General features: G+C 47.2%; 3 pseudogenes; all 3 read left to right on the top strand.

Annotated features, from left to right (window-relative positions):
* Positions 1-4,296: 4,296 nt before the first annotated feature.
* On the top strand, positions 4,297-4,415 carry LOC143936466 (5S ribosomal RNA; annotated as a pseudogene).
* Positions 4,416-4,733: 318 nt separating this feature from the next.
* On the top strand, positions 4,734-4,852 carry LOC143936365 (5S ribosomal RNA; annotated as a pseudogene).
* A 100-nt stretch (positions 4,853-4,952) lies between these two features.
* Positions 4,953-5,071, top strand: LOC143936718 (5S ribosomal RNA; annotated as a pseudogene).
* The last annotated feature ends 13,154 nt before the right edge of the window (positions 5,072-18,225 follow it).

The following is an 18,225-nucleotide window of genomic DNA, read 5'->3' as shown; positions in this document are numbered from 1 at the left end:
ATGGGAGACCGCCTGGGTTTTCCAGATGCCGCAGGCTTATTTTTATGTTGTTGGTGTTGACCTGTTTTTTTCGCTTGTTTCCCAAAGTGATCATCTTGGCATTTGTCAAGAGGGTTGAGAGTGCCTAAAGAAATCGCTTACAGCCGAATCACCCTGAAAGCACCCTATCTCTTCTGATCTCAGAGGCTAAGAAGGGTTGGGCCTAGTTAGTACTTGAATGGGAGACGGCCTTGGAATACCAGGTGCCGTATTCTTCTTTTTATATTGTTGGCGTTGACCTGTTTTTTTTCGCTTGTTTCCCAGGGTGACTATCTTGGCATTTCTCAAGAGGGATGAGAGTGCCCAAAGAGATTGCCTACGGGCACATCACCCTGAAAGCGCCCAATCTCCGCTGATCTCAGAGGCTAAAAAGAGTCACGCCTTATTAATACCTGGATGGGAGACCGCCTGGAAATACTAGGTGCGGTAGGCTTCTTTTTATGTTGTTGGCGTTGACTTGTTTTTTTTGTTTGTTTCCCATGGTGACCATCTTGGCGTTTGTCAAGAGGGTTGAGAGTGCACAAAGAAATTGCCTACGAGCACAACACCCTGAAAGCGCCCAATCTCGTTTGGTCTCAGAGGCTAAGCAGGGTTGGGCCTGGTTTGTACCTGGATGGGAAACCGCCTGGGTTTTCCAGATGCCGCAGGCTTATTTTTATGTTGTTGGTGTTGACCTGTTTTTTTCGCTTGTTTCCCAAAGTGATCATCTTGGCATTTGTCAAGAGGGTTGAGAGTGCCTAAAGAAATCGCTTACAGCCGAATCACCCTGAAAGCACCCTATCTCTTCTGATCTCAGAGGCTAAGAAGGATTGGGCCTAGTTAGTACTTGAATGGGAGACGGCCTTGGAATACCAGGTGCCGTATTCTTCTTTTTATATTGTTGGCGTTGACCTGTTTTTTTTCGCTTGTTTCCCAGGGTGACTATCTTGGCATTTCTCAAGAGGGTTGAGAGTGCCTAAAGAAATCGCTTACAGCCGAATCACCCTGAAAGCGCCCAATCTCCGCTGATCTCAGAGGCTAGAAAGAGTCGCGCCTTGTTAATACCTGGATGGGAGACCGCCTGGAAATACTAGGTGCGGTAGGCTTCTTTTTATGTTGTTGGCGTTGACTTGTTTTTTTTGTTTGTTTCCCAAGGTGACTATCTTGGCGTTTGTCAAGAGGGTTGAGCATGCCTGAAAAAATCTACTATGGCTGCATCACCCTGAAAGAGCCAAATCTCATTTGATCTCAGAGCCTAAGCAGGGTTGGGACCTGGTTAGTACCTGGATGGGAGACTGCCTGGGATTTCTCGATGCCATAGGCTTTTTTTTTAAGTTGTTGGCATTGACTTATTTTTTTTTTTTTTGTTTTATTCTTTTATTAAGTATAAGTAGAACAACATAAATATAACAGTCAACCATACAGCATGACCCAGGGTCACAATTACATGGTAACAAAAAATAGGCAGCCAAATAACTCTGGGTTCTCAGAGGGGAGTCCTAGAGTTTCATGCAGAAAAGAGAGAAACCCCACCTCCGACATGTAGTACAGTATAACTAATGCAGCTCCATTCGGACAAATGTAATCATGGAGAACAACAGGGACCACAGCGAGCCAGCTTATCATGACCTATGTGAACCAGAGTAAAAAATGAGCCGGTCCTGTCCAGAACCCTGGGGTTCTTCTGGGTCCCAAAGGCTAGTAAGGAGACAAGGCATTAGTCAAAAGGGAGGACGGGGGAAGAAGAGAGTGCAAAGACGGAGAGAGAGAAGGGGGGGGGGATGGCGGCGGGGAAAAAAAGAAAAATAAAGACAAAAAGGGGGGGGGGGGAATGCCACCCAGGGCAGAAATGGCCTACGTAGGTAAACGTTAGATGTTCAGTGGTTTTCTGGGACAGGGGCGCTGCTCACCTCCCGAATGTAGTCTCAAGTACCAGTAAAATACCTCCAGGGCCTCCATGTAACACTAAATGCCTCTTCAGTGTTGTGAAGGGTGGCGGTCAATTCTTCCATCCGGAGAATATGATTGACTTTGGAATACCACAGCACCTTGGATGGGGGCTGAGGCTTCCTCCACAGTGTGGGAATGCAGGCCCGGGCGGCGTTCAGGAGTTGCATCGTGAGGGTTTTTTTGTATTTTCGAACAGGCTGTTTGGTCAAGTGTAGAAGGCACGCTGCTGGGTTGTCTGTGATATCTACATTTCTGAGAGTTTTTATCGTCCCGGTCACCTCCACCCAAAAGTTCCTCAAGGCTGGGCATGCCCAGAAAATGTGTCCCATGGTCCCCGTATCTGAATTGCACCTCCAACAAACATCCGGGATCGATCTTTTCATTTTTTTCAGAAGGTATGGGACTCTATACCAGCGTGAGACTATCTTGTATCCTGATTCTTGATATTGGTTTGCGATGGAAGCTTTATGTACTAATGTCAGGATCTTCCCTATCTGTTGTGTGGTAAATGTGATGCCAAAGTCCCTCTCCCATTTGTGGATAAATGGTGGGGTCGACTCCTCCTCCTGACTACTTAATAGGTTGTACAGGAGGCAGAGGGTGTGTCGCACAGGTTCCTTTTTGTGACAGATGGATTCATAGGGCGTCAGGTCTCTAGGAGTGTAGGGGGCCCTTTGTATGGCCAGAAGAAAGTGATGAAGTTGATAAGCACTAAACAAGTCAAGCGGAGGGTCAGAAAGCTCGGCGACAGTTTGCGTGGTCGGGAGCCCTCCCGAGGGCCACACCTCTCCCAGACGCTGTTTCCCCACCACTGTCAACTGTCGCAGTTTCTTGTTGGTAAATCCCGGTGGGAAGTCTGGATTACCTATAACCGGAGTCATTGGTGACGGCAGGGGAGCAATGTGTGTGCAGCGGAACAACCTCCGCACAACAGCCAACGTAGCTCCCACTACGGGGTGATCTCTGAGGTCTTTTGGTAGGGAGGACAGGAGCCACGGGGAGGTCAATAGGGGAATGGATCCATCCTCAATCTCCATCTCCACCCACTGCTTGTGTGGGCCATTACAATGCCAATCAACGACTCACGCTAGCAGAGTCGCTCTGTAGTATTGTCTCAGATCTGGGAGACCCAGACCCCCCTTGTCCTTTGGTCTGGCAAGCAATTGCAAATGGGCTCTGGGCGGTTTGCGCGCCCAAATAAAGTCCCGGAGCAGCACCTGCAGTTGTCTGAAAATAATTGGGGGTAACCGGATCGGTAATGTCTGGAACAAGTATAAGATCCGCGGGAGGGCCGTCATTTTGAATGCATTACAGCGCCCGAACCAGGTCAGTGTTAAAGCATGCCAGTTTCCCAAATCAAATTTCAGTCTATTCAGGAGAGGGACAAAATTAAGCGGGTACAATTGCGCCAAATCCGCTGCGATGTCAGCGCCCAGGTAACGTATAGATTTTTCAGCTCAGTAGAATGGAAAAGTGGAGCGTAGCCTCTTGGCCTCACCATCCGGGACCGATATATTCAATACAGCCGACGGTGCAATTGATTTTATAGTTTGATAGGCTGCCGTATCGCCGGAGAGCCGCGAGTATATTGGGAAGCGAAATGTGTGGATTGGAGATGAAAAAAATTTGATTGTCAGCGTACGCCGCAATTTTGTGGTGTGCCGAGGGTTTGGATATGCCAGTAATAATCGGGTCATTCCGAACGTGACACATAAGTGGTTCCAGTGTCAGAATAAAAATTAGGGGAGACAGAGGGCACCCCTGCCTCGTCCCATTAGTGATAGGGAAAGAGTCCGAGCACCACTCGTTCACCCGTACCGCTGCCGACGGCGTGGAGTAAAGCGACATTACCCAGCTCATCATGTTGGGGCCAAGACCTATATGTTCCAGGGTGGCCTGCATAAAGTGCCAGGCCACCCTGTCAAAGGCCTTTTCCGCGTCCATTGACAACATAAGCAAGGGCCTTCCCTGTACATGCGCCGCATGGATTAAATTGAGGACTCGGGCCGTATTGTCTCTAGCTTCCGACTTATTTTAATTTTTTTTGCTTGTTCCCCAAGGTGACCATCTTGGCGTTTGTTAAGAGGGTTGAAAGTGCCTGAAGAGATTGCCTGCGGGCACATCACCCTGAATGCACCCGATCTCGTTTGATGTTGGAGGCTAAGAAGAGTCGGGCCTTGTTAGTACCTGGATGGGAGACTGTTTGGGAATACCAGGTGTCATAGACTTCTTTTTATGTTGTTGGCGTTGACCTGTTTTTTTTTCGCTTGTTTCCTAAAGTGACCATCTTGGTGTTTGTCAAGAGGGTTGAGAGTGCCTGAAGAGATTGCCTATGGCCACATCACTCTGAAAGCACCCAATCTCGTCTGATCTTGGAGGCTAAGAAGAGTCGGGCCTGGTTAGTACCTGGATGGGAGACCACATGGGAATACCAGTTATTGTAGGCTTCTTTTTATGTTGTTGGCGTTGATTCGTTTTTTTTTTGCTTGTTTCCCAAGGTGACCATCTTGGCATTTGTCAAGAGGGTTGAGAGTGCCCAAAGAGATCGCTTACAGCAGCATCACCCTGAAAGAGCCCTATCTCTTCTCTTCTCTGAGGCTAAGAAGGGTTGGGCCTAGTGGGTACCTGGATGGGAGATGGCGTTGGAATACCAGGTGCCGTATTCTTCTTTTTATGTTGTTGACATTGACCTGTTTTTTTTCGCTTGTATCTCAAGGTAACTATCTTGGCATTTGTCAAGAGGGTTGAGAATGCCCAAAGAGATTGCCTATGGGCACATAACCCTGAAAGCGCCCGATCTCCTCTGATCTCAGAAGCTAAACAGGGTTGGGCCTTGCTAGTACCTGGATTGGAGACCACCTGGGAATACTAGGTGCTGTAGGCTTCTTTTTATGTTGTTGGCCTTGACCCGTTTTTTTTTCACTTGTTTCCCAAGGTGACCATCTTGGCGTTTGTCAAGAGGGTTGAAAGTGCCTGAAGAGATTGCCTACGGGCACATCACCCTGAAAGCACCCGATCTCGTTTGATGTTGGAGGCTAAGAAGAGTCGGGCCTTGTAAGTACCAGGATGGGAGACCGCCTGGGAATACCAGGTGCCATAGGCTTCTTTTTTTTTTTTTTTTTTTTTTATTTAGTAGTATGCGACATACAATGCAAAGGCAACTTCACAGAATGTGTTATACAAATAGTTACAAACAAACGATCATATTGCATGGATATCAGAGCCAATGGTAAGAAGTCAGAGGAGAATAGCACGTGTACAGCTTTGCGGTCATATCAAGATGAGATTAAAGCTCCATCTCGTTGGGATCCTCTACCACTTAAAATATTATTGATACTAGCCCTGCTACCCTCGAAGAGTTTACATATCCATAGATAGGGGAAGAGTATTGTGTAGTGGTCAAATGGGGTCGGAACATACCATTTTCTTTTCCCTTTTTTGAGTTAAGAAGGGAAATAGTAGAACTGAAAGGAGGGAGAAGGGGAAAGAGAAGATTGGGGAAGGAAATGGCAGAAAAGGAAAAGAAGGGGTAAGGGGGTGTCGTGGGTAGAGTGGATAGGGTGGGGTCCCCTACCAGGGAGCAAGAGACGCCCTCGGCTCACCAGCTCATCAGCTGTCCAACGTTTGGAACAGCGATCTCCAACGATCACCATGAGCTTACTATGTCTCGCGGAGGTATTCTTCCGAAAAACGAAACTGGGTCCAGTAGAACCATCTGTTCCCATGCTCCTCCGTTTTATCCCTCATTGTGGCAGTCGGGTCTTCCATTCGTTCAATATCATTTACCCTTGCGAACCACTGGGTCACCATTGGAGCAGATTGCTCTTTCCACTGACTTGGGATGCAGGCCCTAGCTGCATTGAGGAGATGTTTAAGTAAGGACTTATGATAACGCTTTCTCGACATAGGAGTTAGATTGAGAAGAACTGCTGCGGGATCATTGGCTAAGGAAATGTCTGTGAACTTGTGGATGAGTCTCAGGACAGGCTGCCAGAATGTTTGTAATTTAGGGCATTCCCAGAAAATGTGGAGAATGGTGCCAGCCTGTTGCCCACAGCGACAGCAGCGGTCAGATTGACCGGGGAATGTTTTGGCCAACACCACCGGTGTACGATACCAGCGTGTGATCAGCTTATATGAGATCTCCTGATATTTACTGCAGAGTGACGACTTATGGGCGAAAAAGAGTATTCTGTCCTTCTGTGGTTTGGAGAATGTAGTTTGTAAGTCCCTTTTCCATTTAGCTAGGAAGGGTGGATCCGTGGAGGATTGTGCGTCTGTCAGGATTTGGTAGGACCTAGAGAGGGAACCACGAATTGGGCCATCATCCAGGCAAAGTTCCTCGAAGGGGTGGAATTGTCTAGAGAAGAACGAATGGTTAGGTAGTGATCCGAGGAAATGGATTAGCTGTCTAGCTCTCCAGCTATCCAATGCAACAGGTACTTGCTCTAGCAGTATGGTCCCCATGGGAATCAAGCCCGTGGGTCCAAGAAATAGGGCTGCTCTCAGAAGCCGGAGAGAGAGGGGGGGGGATGGCGGCGGGGAAAAAAAGAAAAATAAAGACAAAAAGGGAGGGGGGGGAATGCCACCCAGGGCAGACTTGGTCTACGTAGGTAAACGTTAGATGTTCAGTCGTTTTCTGGGACAGGGGCGCTGCTCACCTCCCGAATGTAGTCTCAAGTACCAGTAAAATACCTCCAGGGCCTCCATGTAACACTAAATGCCTCTTCAGTGTTGTGAAGGGTGGCGGTCAATTCTTCCATCCGGAGAATATGATTGACTTTGGAATACCACAGCACCTTGGATGGGGGCTGAGGCTTCCTCCACAGTGTGGGAATGCAGGCCCGGGCGGCGTTCAGGAGTTGCATCGTGAGGGTTTTTTTGTATTTTCGAACAGGCTGTTTGGTCAAGTGTAGAAGGCACGCTGCTGGGTTGTCTGCGATATCTACATTTCTGAGAGTTTTTATCGTCCCGGTCACCTCCACCCAAAAGTTCCTCAAGGCCGGGCATGCCCAGAAAATGTGTCCCATGGTCCCCGTATCTGAATTGCACCTCCAACAAACATCCGGAATCGATCTATTCATTTTATTCAGAAGGTATGGGACTCTATACCAGCGTGAGACTACCTTGTATCCTGATTCTTGATATTGGTTTGCGATGGAAGCTTTATGTCCTAATGTCAGGATCTTCCCTATCTGTTGTGGGGTAAATGTGATGCCAAAGTCCCTCTCCCATTTGTGGATAAATGGTGGGGTCGACTCCTCCTCCTGACTACTTAATAGGTTGTACAGGAGGGAGAGGGTGTGTCGCACAGGTTCCTTTTTGTGACAGATGGATTCATAGGGCGTCAGGTCTCTATGAGACATAAATCAACTTTCCGTTCAATATTGTCTCTTTATATAATTCACATCATTGTGGCATAATTTATATATTCCCTTTTTTTTTTTTCACTATCTTCGATAGATATACATTTTTGTCATAAAATACAATACATTTATTTCTCATAACACTTTATTATTCTGCCCCTACTCCCACACCCTCCCTATCCCCTCCTTATATGTCAGTGTTTTTCCCTCCTGCCTCTTATTCCTCATTTCCTTATGGGTAATGTTTATGGTCTTAAGTGCTCTGCATAACTCCTGTCTATCTTAAAATCTTTCCAGCATTTCCATTTTTTTTCGACCGCTTCTCTTTCCTGATCCTCTCCTCCGCTTAGTTTTTCCATCTTATATATTGCTTCAACCGTATCTACCCACTCCCATATTGGTGGAATTTCCGTTTCCTGCCAGTTTTTGGGAATTAATTTTTTCGCTGCGTTAAGGAGGTGAGCAATTATTGTTTCTTGGTATTTATTTATATTACTCTTAGTAGCATGAAACCCTCGCCAGCATTCCGCTGATCTTCCCGGCTGGTATTTCGCCAACTTTTCTGGTGTATTATACCATCTGGTAAGGCATTTATAGTTCATCTCCGCTGTTTTGCTGTCTATTGCCGAACTATGTGTTAGTCTCATTATTTTACTTATTGTGTCCTGCTCGCATTGTGCTCCTAATTCTATTTCCCATTTTCTGATGTATGGCGCGGCCCCCAGCTCTCCCACCGTCATCAGCAACCCGTACATCCTAGATACAATTCCTTTCTGGTTGTTAGTTGTACAGAGTCGCTCCAACTGAGTCAGCTCCTTTTCCGATCTTATTGGTTGTGGTAAGCTGCCGATAAAGTGGGCCAGCTGGAGGTACCGCCACCCATCCACTACCATTAAATCCTTGTGCTCCAATTCACTTTGTGTTATAAGTTTTCCTTCTTTTGTGATATCTTTAATTTGTGTTTTTTCATTTTTTATCCAATTACCACCTATTTCCGTTTTCCCCGGTAGAAATAAATCGTTCTCCTTTGGTGCAATCAACGGTGAATTGTAGTGTCCATTTAATTTTTTATATACCTCATCCCAAAACTTAAATACTATTTGTGTCAACACATTTGTGCTCCCACCTAAAGCCCTATATTTTGGAGGATTCCATTGTATTTTACCTAAGTGTGTCCCACTATATTTATATTCTAAATTAACCCACCATTTCTCTTTTCCTTTCTCACCTACCCAGTCAACAATTCTGGACAGCACGATTGCCTTATAATAGCTCAATAAATCCAGAACGGCCAAACCACCTCGACTTTTCTCCTGTTTTAACACTAAAAAAGAGATCCTAGGTTTTCTATTGCTCCATATAAATTTAAGCAGCAATGCTTTTAGCTTTGAAAAATAAACAGCCGGAATGCCAGAGCCGCGCTGTGCGGCCACTTATATAGTGACAATGGGGCGGTGTCACATGGCTTTATGTCACATAGGTTGGTCACATGGGTTGATGTCACATGGGGACTATGACATGGTAAGGGGGCGGGGTCACCATGTGACACCAACCCATGTGACATAAAGCCATGTGACACCGCCCCATTGTCACTATATAAGTGGCCGCGCAGCGCGGCTCTGGCATTCCGGCCGGAGAGATCGTCGAGGCAACATCTCCTGGAGAAGAAGAAGAAGAAGAAGAAGAACGGAAGGCGGCGACGGCGGCGACAGAAGACCGGGCCACCGCCTGTAAAAGAGCTATAAGAAGGCGCGGTGGCCTGGCAGAAGAACCGAAGAGGGGGACAAGACCCCCGAAGTCGGGAGAAGAGGCCGGCGGCGAGGAAGAAAGTCGGACTCCTCCGCTAGCAAAAGAGCTACAAGAAGATAGCGGAGGAGTCCGGCGAGAAGACCCCCGGAGCTGTGCAATAAAATATTTTAACCCTGTGTTGTGTTTTTTTTGTACTTTTTTTCACAGGTGAATGGGTAGGGGTACATTGTACCCCATACTCATTCACATAGGGTGGGGGGCCGGTATCTGGGGGCCCCCTTATTAAAGGGGGCTCCCGGATTCCGATAAGCCCCCCGCCCGCAGACCCCGACAACCAACGGCCAGGGTTGTCGGGAAGAGGCCCTTGTCCTCATCAACATGGGGACAAGGTGCTTTGGGGTGGGGGGGCCGCGCGGCCCCCCCTTCCCCAAGGCACCCCCCCATGTTGAGGGCACGCGGCCTGGTACGGCTCAGGAGGGGGGGGGGCGCTCGCTCGCCCCCCTTTCCTGGCCGGCCGGGTAGCGTGCTCGGACAAGGGTCTGTTGTGGACTTGGGGGGGACCCCCACGCCGTTTTTTTTCGGCGTTGGGGTTCCCCTTTAAGTCCATACCAGGCGGCGGGGCCAGCGACGTCTCAGTCGCGGGCCCCGCCTACCTGGAGACGCGCTCGAAATGAGCGGACTTTCCTCCGCGTGTGTGGGCGAGTCCGTTCATTTCAAAAGTAGGGCGGATAGTATGGCGGACTTAGTCCGCCGTATTAGTCCGCTCAAAAAGTGCCGTGTGTGGGCAAGTCCGTTCATTCGAAAGTATGACAGACTGTCCGTCGGATTGTCTGACGGACTAAGTTGGCCAGACAGTCCGCCACGTGTGTACGCGGCTTTACTATTATTGAGCCTGTCTTTGCTCATTTCGTAATTTAACCCTAGGCCATTCATATAGTTGCAAAGTCTCGGGGTCAAGATATCTTTTTACTTTGTATAATAATATGTTGTTAATCCATCGGGTCCCGGGCTTTTCCCAGGGGCCGAATCTTTTAGTGCTTTATTTATTTCTTCCTCTGTAATGGGGCTTTCTAGTATTTCCTTTTCATTTTCAGAGATCTTAGGCAAGCCAGCGTTATTTAAATATTCCTCAATCCTCCTATTTTTATTTATTTTTCCTCCCCCTATATCCTTTTTATTTTTATTAACTGCGTATAGGCATTTATAATAAGTTCTAAATGTTTCTGCTATTTCCTTCGTAGTATATGCCATAACACCCTGTTCTGTTTGAATTCGCTCTATGTAGTTTATAGCTTTTTTCTTTTGCAGCATTTTTGCTAGATGTTTAGTGGATTTATTGCCTTCCTGATAACTTTCTTTAGCCAGTTGACCATAAATTATTTTTGATTTCCGATCCATAAGCTCGCGTAAGTCCTCTCTTTTATTCACTAATTTTTGTAGGAATTTTTTATCGAAGGCTCCCGTTTTATGCTGTTGCTCCATTACAAGAATTTCATCTCTTAATTTATGTTTCTCGTTATTCCGTTCTTTTTTTTTTCTGGTCCCCAACGCTATCAAGATCCCTCGGATATATGCCTTGTATATCCCACAAGGCTTGACCCGAGGTCTCCTCTGTAGCATTTATTATAAAGTATTGTTCTAATTCTTTATTTTCCAATATTTTTATTCAAATTTTCAACAAGAAGAGTTACAATTTCAGTATCTGACAATGTAGATACATAAAAGCACAAGAAAACAATACGAAACAATTCAAGTAGAGAGAAGAAGGAGGAAAAACTGGCAATACATGTGTGGAATTGCGAGGGTACTTCAAATAGTTACTGGCCCACCCCCTCCAGGTAGTCGTCCTAGATCTTGCTTCATTTAGGGGTCAAGAGGCAAACATCTGAGCCCTTATTATCCAACCCTCCCTTTTGACTTCAGTGCTATAATAAATCCTAAAGAAATGATAATAGAAAAGGTACTGGCACATGTGTTTTCAGGTGTACTCAAATAAAGAAGGAAAAGAAGAAAAGTAACTATAGTAAGATAGGGTAAAGAAATAAGGAATAAGAAGCAAAGAAAGAGAGAAAGAGGAAGAAGAAGAGGAAAAAGAAGAAGAAGGGGGATGCACTCCAGTTCCCGGGGACCGCCCCCCAGCCACACACCAGAAAAACCCCTTTACCCAGTTACGAGATCTCTAATCCAAGGTTCCCACACTCTGTTAAACCAAGCCATTCTATCAGCAAGTATTGCCGATAAACGTTCATTCACCATTATCCAGGACAATTTTGTTTTAAGTAGGTAAAACAGGACAATTGGTGATCTCCACGATTTGGCTATGGAGATCCTCGCTGCCACAAAGATAAAAGCTATAAGCTTGCTCATTGGCTTTGAAGCCCCTTCTACGGGGCGTCCCAGCAGCGCATGCAGGGGCGATTTGCGGAGGTTCACACGGCTCAAAGAATATATAAAATTGTACGTGCGGATCCAAAACCGCCGCACCTTCGGGCACGACCACCATATATGATACATGGTACCATCCGCATTACAGCCCCTAAAGCACCTCGGGGACACCCCAGGGGCGAAGGTGGCCAGTCGAGCTGGGACCATATACCACCTCATCAGCACCTTATAGTTTGCTTCAATCAAGGAAGTGTTAATAAAAGATTTAGATGCACCTTGTATTATTTTGTTCCACTCTTCCATCTTCAAGGTGGTATGCATATCCCCTTCCCATTTCTCCATATAAGGCAATTTCTTAGAAGGGGGGAATAAAATATTGTATAGCAGAGATATGTGGCCCGTGAGGTTGTCGTGTGTCCTACAAATAGTCTCCATCGGGGTGTATGCAGTGAGTGCAGAGATGCGACTTAATGTCGCCAAAAAGTGCGCTATTTGAGTATAGCGGTAGAATTCCGACCTCGGGAGCTGATACCTTTCATGTAGGGATGTTCGCGACAGAGCCCCCCTATGGTCACATAAGTCTGCTATACGTAGTAAACCTTTGTTGGTCCACCATGAAAAATCTTGGGGGCGGAGACCCGGGGCGAACATGGGATTATTAAGCAAAGGGGCTAGTGGGACATGTCCGGATCTGAAGTTGTGGGTAGTAGCTAGCCTATCCCACAAATTTAGAGAGAGGGACAAAGTCGGGCACATCACCTTAGGCCTGTCTTTTGCCCTCAACCACATTAAGTGGCTAATTTCTTTTCCTGGAAATTAAGAGGATTCCAACAGCATCCAGAGCGGTCTGTCTCGATAGGTATGGAACCAAATTAATTGTGAAATTAGTGCCGCCTGGTGGTATTTAAGCAAATCCGGCATGCCCAGGCCACCCTTCGCCTTCGGTGTATACATCGTCTGTCTATTCACCCTGGGCCTTCTGTGCTCCCATATATAGTCCAGCAGCTTACTCTGGAACCTCTGGAGTTCTCGCCTATCAATAGAGATCGGTAGAGACCTGAATAGGTAGAGTACTTTAGGTAAAACTGTCATCTTGATTGAACACAACCTGCCAAACCATGACGGAGGGTTATTCGACCATCGTTTGAGATCTGCAGAGATTTTTTTAAATAGTGGGGGGAAATTATGTTTATACAATGATGTAAGAGTAGGGGTCAGTGTGATACCTAAGTATGGTAAGGCCTTGTCTTGCCATTGGAAAGGAAAAGAGCTCTGTAATGCTCGGACTATGTGTGGTTGTAGGGATACGTTAAGTGCCTGAGATTTGGAGTGGTTTACCTTTAACCCTGAGAATGTTGCAAAATGTTGCAATACCCCGTGCAAAGTAGGTAAGGAGGTGACTGGGGAGGAGAGGAGCAGTAAGATATCGTCTGCGAACAAAGCGCATTTATGTTCCCGTCCGCCGCTTTTAATACCCAGTATGTCTGGATGTTCCCGGATTTTAATTGCCAATGGCTCCAAAGCTAAAATAAACAATAGGGGGGACAGGGGGCACCCTTGGCGGGTCCCCCTGCGTATGTAGATGTTCGGTGACTGGTAACTTTTGATCATTAGATTCGCCGTGGGGGTGTCATAAATCATTTTAAGCGTGGCCAAGAAACTCGGTCCGAATCCATATTTACCCAAAATAAAGAATAAATAATTCCAGGACAAAGAATCAAATGCTTTATGCAGGTCGAGAGAGACCAGTAGTGCTCCTCTCTGTCCCCCTCCATCCCAACCTGAATTCAATGCTGAGATAAGATCAATGACACGTCTGGTCTGATCTGGGGCTTGTCTAGTAGGGACAAACCCAGACTGGTCCGGGTGAATATAGTGTGCTAGGAACCCATTCAAACGTGTAGCCATTATCTTGGTGATTAATTTAAGGTCCACGTTGATTAGAGAAATGGGCCGGTAATTTGTGCAATCACCGTGGTCCTTGTTTGGCTTGGGAATTACATGTATGTAAGCCCTATTCTCGTGTGGAGGCAAAGGGCAGCCCCTACGTAACTCATTGTAGAAAGAGCAGATATGAGGAGTCAGAATCTCGCTATATTTGCGGTAATAGTGGCCCGAGAGACCATCCGGGCCCGGCGATTTTGACGGGTGCAGGGATTTAATGGCCGCCGCTATTTCCCTCTCCGTAAACTCTGACTCCATTATCTCCACATGATCTCTGGATAATGTGGGGAGCGGTAGATCCTGCAAGAATGCTTCCGCCTCCTGTACATTAAGATCATTGGGAGAATCGTACAACTTAGAGTAGAATGCGTGGAATTCCTTCATGATGAGCTGAGGATTTTGGGAGGCGTGGCCATTTTGTAATCTCAATTTGGGGGGTGCTGGATTAAAAGGTCTTGGATTGAGTTTCCTCGCCAGTAGGGTGTTAGGCTTGTCGCCGAGAGAATAGTACCGGTGCCTATTCCATCTGACGTATTTGTCCGCTCTTGTTCTGAGGCTCAGATTTAGAGCCAAACGCGCTGCGTCAATCTGGCTCCTAAGATCTGTTTGCGGGTTGGATTTTTGTGCCTGAGTTATGTCTAACAGCTCCTTCTCTAGCTGCTGAATCATCCGGTCCCTTTCCCGTTTGATTCTGGCAGATAGTTGTATTAGTTTGCCCCGAACAGTGGCCTTATGGGCCGCCCACACTATGGAGGGAGAGGTATCCTCAGAGGGGTTGTCATGGAAATAGTGACGTAAAGTTTTTTCTATCTCATCAGCAACGAATGGGTCATTCAATAAGGATTCGTTCAATCTCCACGCGGTCGAGCACGGTCTGGCCCATAAGCCCGTTAGGACCACCTGGACCAGAGAGTGGTCAGACCATGCCACAGGGATAATTTTTGACTCCAAGACATATGGGAACAAAGGGGACAGAGTAAACAAATGATCTATACGGGAGTATGTTTTGTGCACTGGAGAATAAAACGTATAATCTCTAACAGAGGGGTGTGCATTGCGCCAGAGGTCAATGAGGTCATAACTGTGCAATAAACGAGCTATTTCGCAGCTGTGTTTTGGGGCGTGTTTCAGAATAGGCTTCCCCAGGTTAGACCTATCCAAGGTCCGATCCAGGGAAGCATTGCTGTCGCCCCCGAACACTACATGACCGGCTACATGGGGCATTACCACCTGTAACATTGCCCGAAAGAAAGATAATTGACCCGTATTAGGGGCATAGTAGGAGAGAAAGGTGACAACGCTGTCATCTATCTTCCCGACCACCAGAATATATCGACCTTCCCTATCTTTTATAACATTTGTTGGAGTGAAAGGGACGCGTTTCGCAAAGCATATGGCCACCCCCCTTTTCTTATCGGGTCCACTAGACAGGTAAGCTGTGGGGTATCTGGCATTCAGATATTTGGGGGCTGAGTTCCGTGAGAAGTGTGTCTCTTGTAATAGTAAAACGTCCACCCCCATTTTATGGTATTGGTGAAAAGCCTTTGCTCTCTTGGTCGGAGAATTAAGGCCTTGTACATTATGTGTCACTATGGAATAAGTCAGTTGTGGATTATTGGCCATGATGGTTTAGCAGGTTGTACTCACTGTGTTGCCGCTGGAGGCGGACCCCGCCGAGGCCGTCAGGATTTCTCGGCCGGATCCAGTCCCGGAACCAGAGCACATCCGTAGAATAAGAGGTTGGAGAAAGTAAAGAAAAGAGGAAAGACATAAGGTTAGAAGTATAACAATAACAGTAGAACTGCGCATTCATTGCCACCGCAAGGATGGCAAAGGTAACTAAAGTTACAGCTAAAAGTAACCCGTGCACTGTCTGACAGTGCACCTATTGGGGCACCAAGTCCCCTTTGTTTGTCGTGGAGTTGTCCCCACTAATAGTGTAGTAACAAGTCCACCACGAGTGGCGTGCGCCCTCCTCCGGCTCTGAAAACACGGCCGTTGAAGGGGTCAGGCCAGGCCGCCACCGGAATCAAAGCATGCTAAAAAAAACAAAAGCAAGGTAAAATTAGGGAGCATAACATAAGGTTTCGTCATCCTCAAACTATTTGGAAAAGGAAACGAATAAACTGGAGTAAAGTAGCTCCCCAGGCAACCGTGAAACAGCATCCCCCCCCCCCCCCCAGAAAAAAAAAAAAGAAGGGATAATATAAAAAGGGAGTAGAAAAAGCCATCATCACCACATAGAGGAACCATAACTTCGCTCCGTCTAGGGGGGGGGGAACACCCAAAAAAAGAAAAGGAAAAATAGTAAAACAAAACAAGAAAAACCCTGAAGAGTCACAGGACAGCGTCCGAGTCCCTGAGACATATCAAGTACAATTTTGGAAGAGGCCCATCAGGGCCGATTTGGGGTATGGAGGTCCCATGACAAGTCAGGTGACCGACTGAGACTTCTTGGCCCTGGACCTGCCTTGCCGTGACCACAAGGGGGACACCGGTCGACTCTCGTCCATAGGGGTGTTGGGGGCATGAGGTTCCTTAGGAAGCAAACCCAGATTCTGGAGCAATTCCTCACCAGACTGGAAATCAGTGAAGTAGTGGGTTTTACCCTTGTAGGCGAATGTCAATCTGAAAGGAAAAGACCATTGATACTTGATGCGGTGATCGATAAGTTGAGTCAGAAGCGGTTTTAGTGTTCTCCTCTTTTGGATCGTCGATGGAGCTAGGTCCGCGAAAATCTGGATCGAGTGTCCCGCCATAGAAATGTCTCCCCTCTGTCTTGCTTCCAACATTAATCTTTCTTTAATCCGGTAAAAGTGAGGTTTGACTATCACATCTCGCGGTAGTCCATCCGCTCTTGGGGCAGTCAGGGCCCTGTGAACCCTGTCCAGCTCTAGCTGATGGGGGGAGATATCTGGTATCAATTCCGTCATCAGGGCGTGGATCGATTCTTCTAAGTTCGTCTCCGTCTCTGGGAGGCCTCGTACTCGAAAGTTGTATCTCCGAGATCTGTTCTCCAGATCTTCAATCTTTGCGTTCGCTTGGTCAAGTTGGTCTTGGAGAGATGTAATCATTCTAGAGTTCTGGTTCACACGCTTCACCGTACCATCCATTTTAGACTCAATGGTGTCTAGCCTTTCTCCAATGTTTTGAAAGTCGTCTTTTATGCCTGTTGTAATTATATCACATGCCTTGGACAGTTCTTGTTGCACCAGGGCAGAAAATCTGGCCAACATTACAGTGTCCCCCGAGTATGCAACTGTAGGGGTGGGGTGCTGGGCAGGCCCGTCTCCATTTTGACTCAACACAGCCTCAGCCATTTCGGCCATCTGCCTGTCTGTAGAAGAGGCTGGGGAATCTGTGAACCGTAGAGCTCGTTCAGGGGAGTCTGACAGGGGAGACGATTGAGGGTGTCCCCTCTGTGAGGAAAAAAGCTCTTCCTGGGACTGGGATGAGAAGGGATCCCTGTGGACTTCAGCCTGGGTGATAAGGCTAGAGCGGGGCAGTGTTGTCAGCAGGGCTTGTCCACCTCCTCGCGCTGCGCCCCCCCTCTCCCCCTCCTGCATGACTTGAGGGGAATAGGCATAGGCCGGATCACAGTCTGCTTCTGTGGGGTCCAGTGCTACCTGGGGTCGCTGGATGTTAGGCCTGCTGCTGTCTGTGATCTCTTCTCCTCGCTGCCACTCAGTCTGTGTCAGACGCTGCCGAGGGGGTTGTGGGCTGCCTCTCTGAGTGGCTCTCCTCCCGGGCGCCATTTTGGCCTGCTGTGAGGCCTGTGAGGTGCGGGACTTACAAGGCTCCTGGGGATGTTTGCGCTTCTGTGATCTGTTCCCCGTCGCTCTCCGCTGCATCCTCCGCTCGCGGGAGTCTGTCTGCAGATCCGGCGGCGTTCCGGTCGTTCCCCCTCGCTAGTGATAGCTGAAAATAGCCGGAGGAATGCGGAGCCAGATCAGAGCATGTCCGATCGCGGCGCCGCGCGCATGCGCACCTCTTGTTCTAATTCTTTACGCACTACTTCGTACCCCTCTTTGTCCTGTATTAATTCTTCATTTAATTGCCACGAGAACATTTGTCTATGTACGCCAGGGAACGACATTCTCAACTTTACGGGGGCGTGGTCTGATAATGAGGTTATTTCAATATTAGTTTCTATTACATTTTCGAGTAGTCTATGTTCCACAAATATGTAGTCAATTCTAGAGTACGTCCCGTGCACGGGGGAGTAAAATGTATAGTCCAATATCCCCACATGCTGGGCCCTCCAAGCATCTACTAACTGGAGAGTGTTCAGACTATGTTTTAACTTTTTTAGTTGTACGTTACTTGTCCCCGGTGCACCCGACGTACTATCAATTCTAGATTCCAGGCAGAAATTAAAATCTCCCATCAAAACTACATAGCCTTCTTGGAACTTCTGTAATTTAACTAAGATGCCCCTTAGGTATTTTATTGGGTTTTTATTTGGTGAATATATATTGACTAATGTGCATCTCTTGTTACCCAGCATTCCCTTTAAGAAGAGATACCTTCCCTCTGGATCCGTCTCTCTGGCCTCTAGGGTAAAACGAATATATTCCTTGCAAATCCAATTGCTACCCCTCTCCCTCTATTTGTTATTGTGTCACCATAATACCAACACGGATAATCTTTAGAGTAAAGCCTAATCTTTGAGACATGGGATATGTGTGTTTCCTGTAGGGCGACCACCTCCGCCTCATAATGCTTTAATTCTTTCAAAATTTTTAACCGCTTGTTGGGTGTGTTTAACCCTTTCACGTTATATGTTAAAAAATTAAGCGCCATTGATAAAATA

The sequence above is a fragment of the Lithobates pipiens genome, unplaced genomic scaffold (assembly GCF_037356315.1).
Source record: "Lithobates pipiens isolate NorthernLeopardFrog02 unplaced genomic scaffold, aLitPip1_a1.2 Scaffold_28, whole genome shotgun sequence".
Taxonomy (NCBI): domain Eukaryota; kingdom Metazoa; phylum Chordata; class Amphibia; order Anura; family Ranidae; genus Lithobates; species Lithobates pipiens.
The sequence above is the reverse complement of the archived record's forward strand: the minus strand, read 5'-3'. Positions and strand labels throughout refer to the sequence as shown.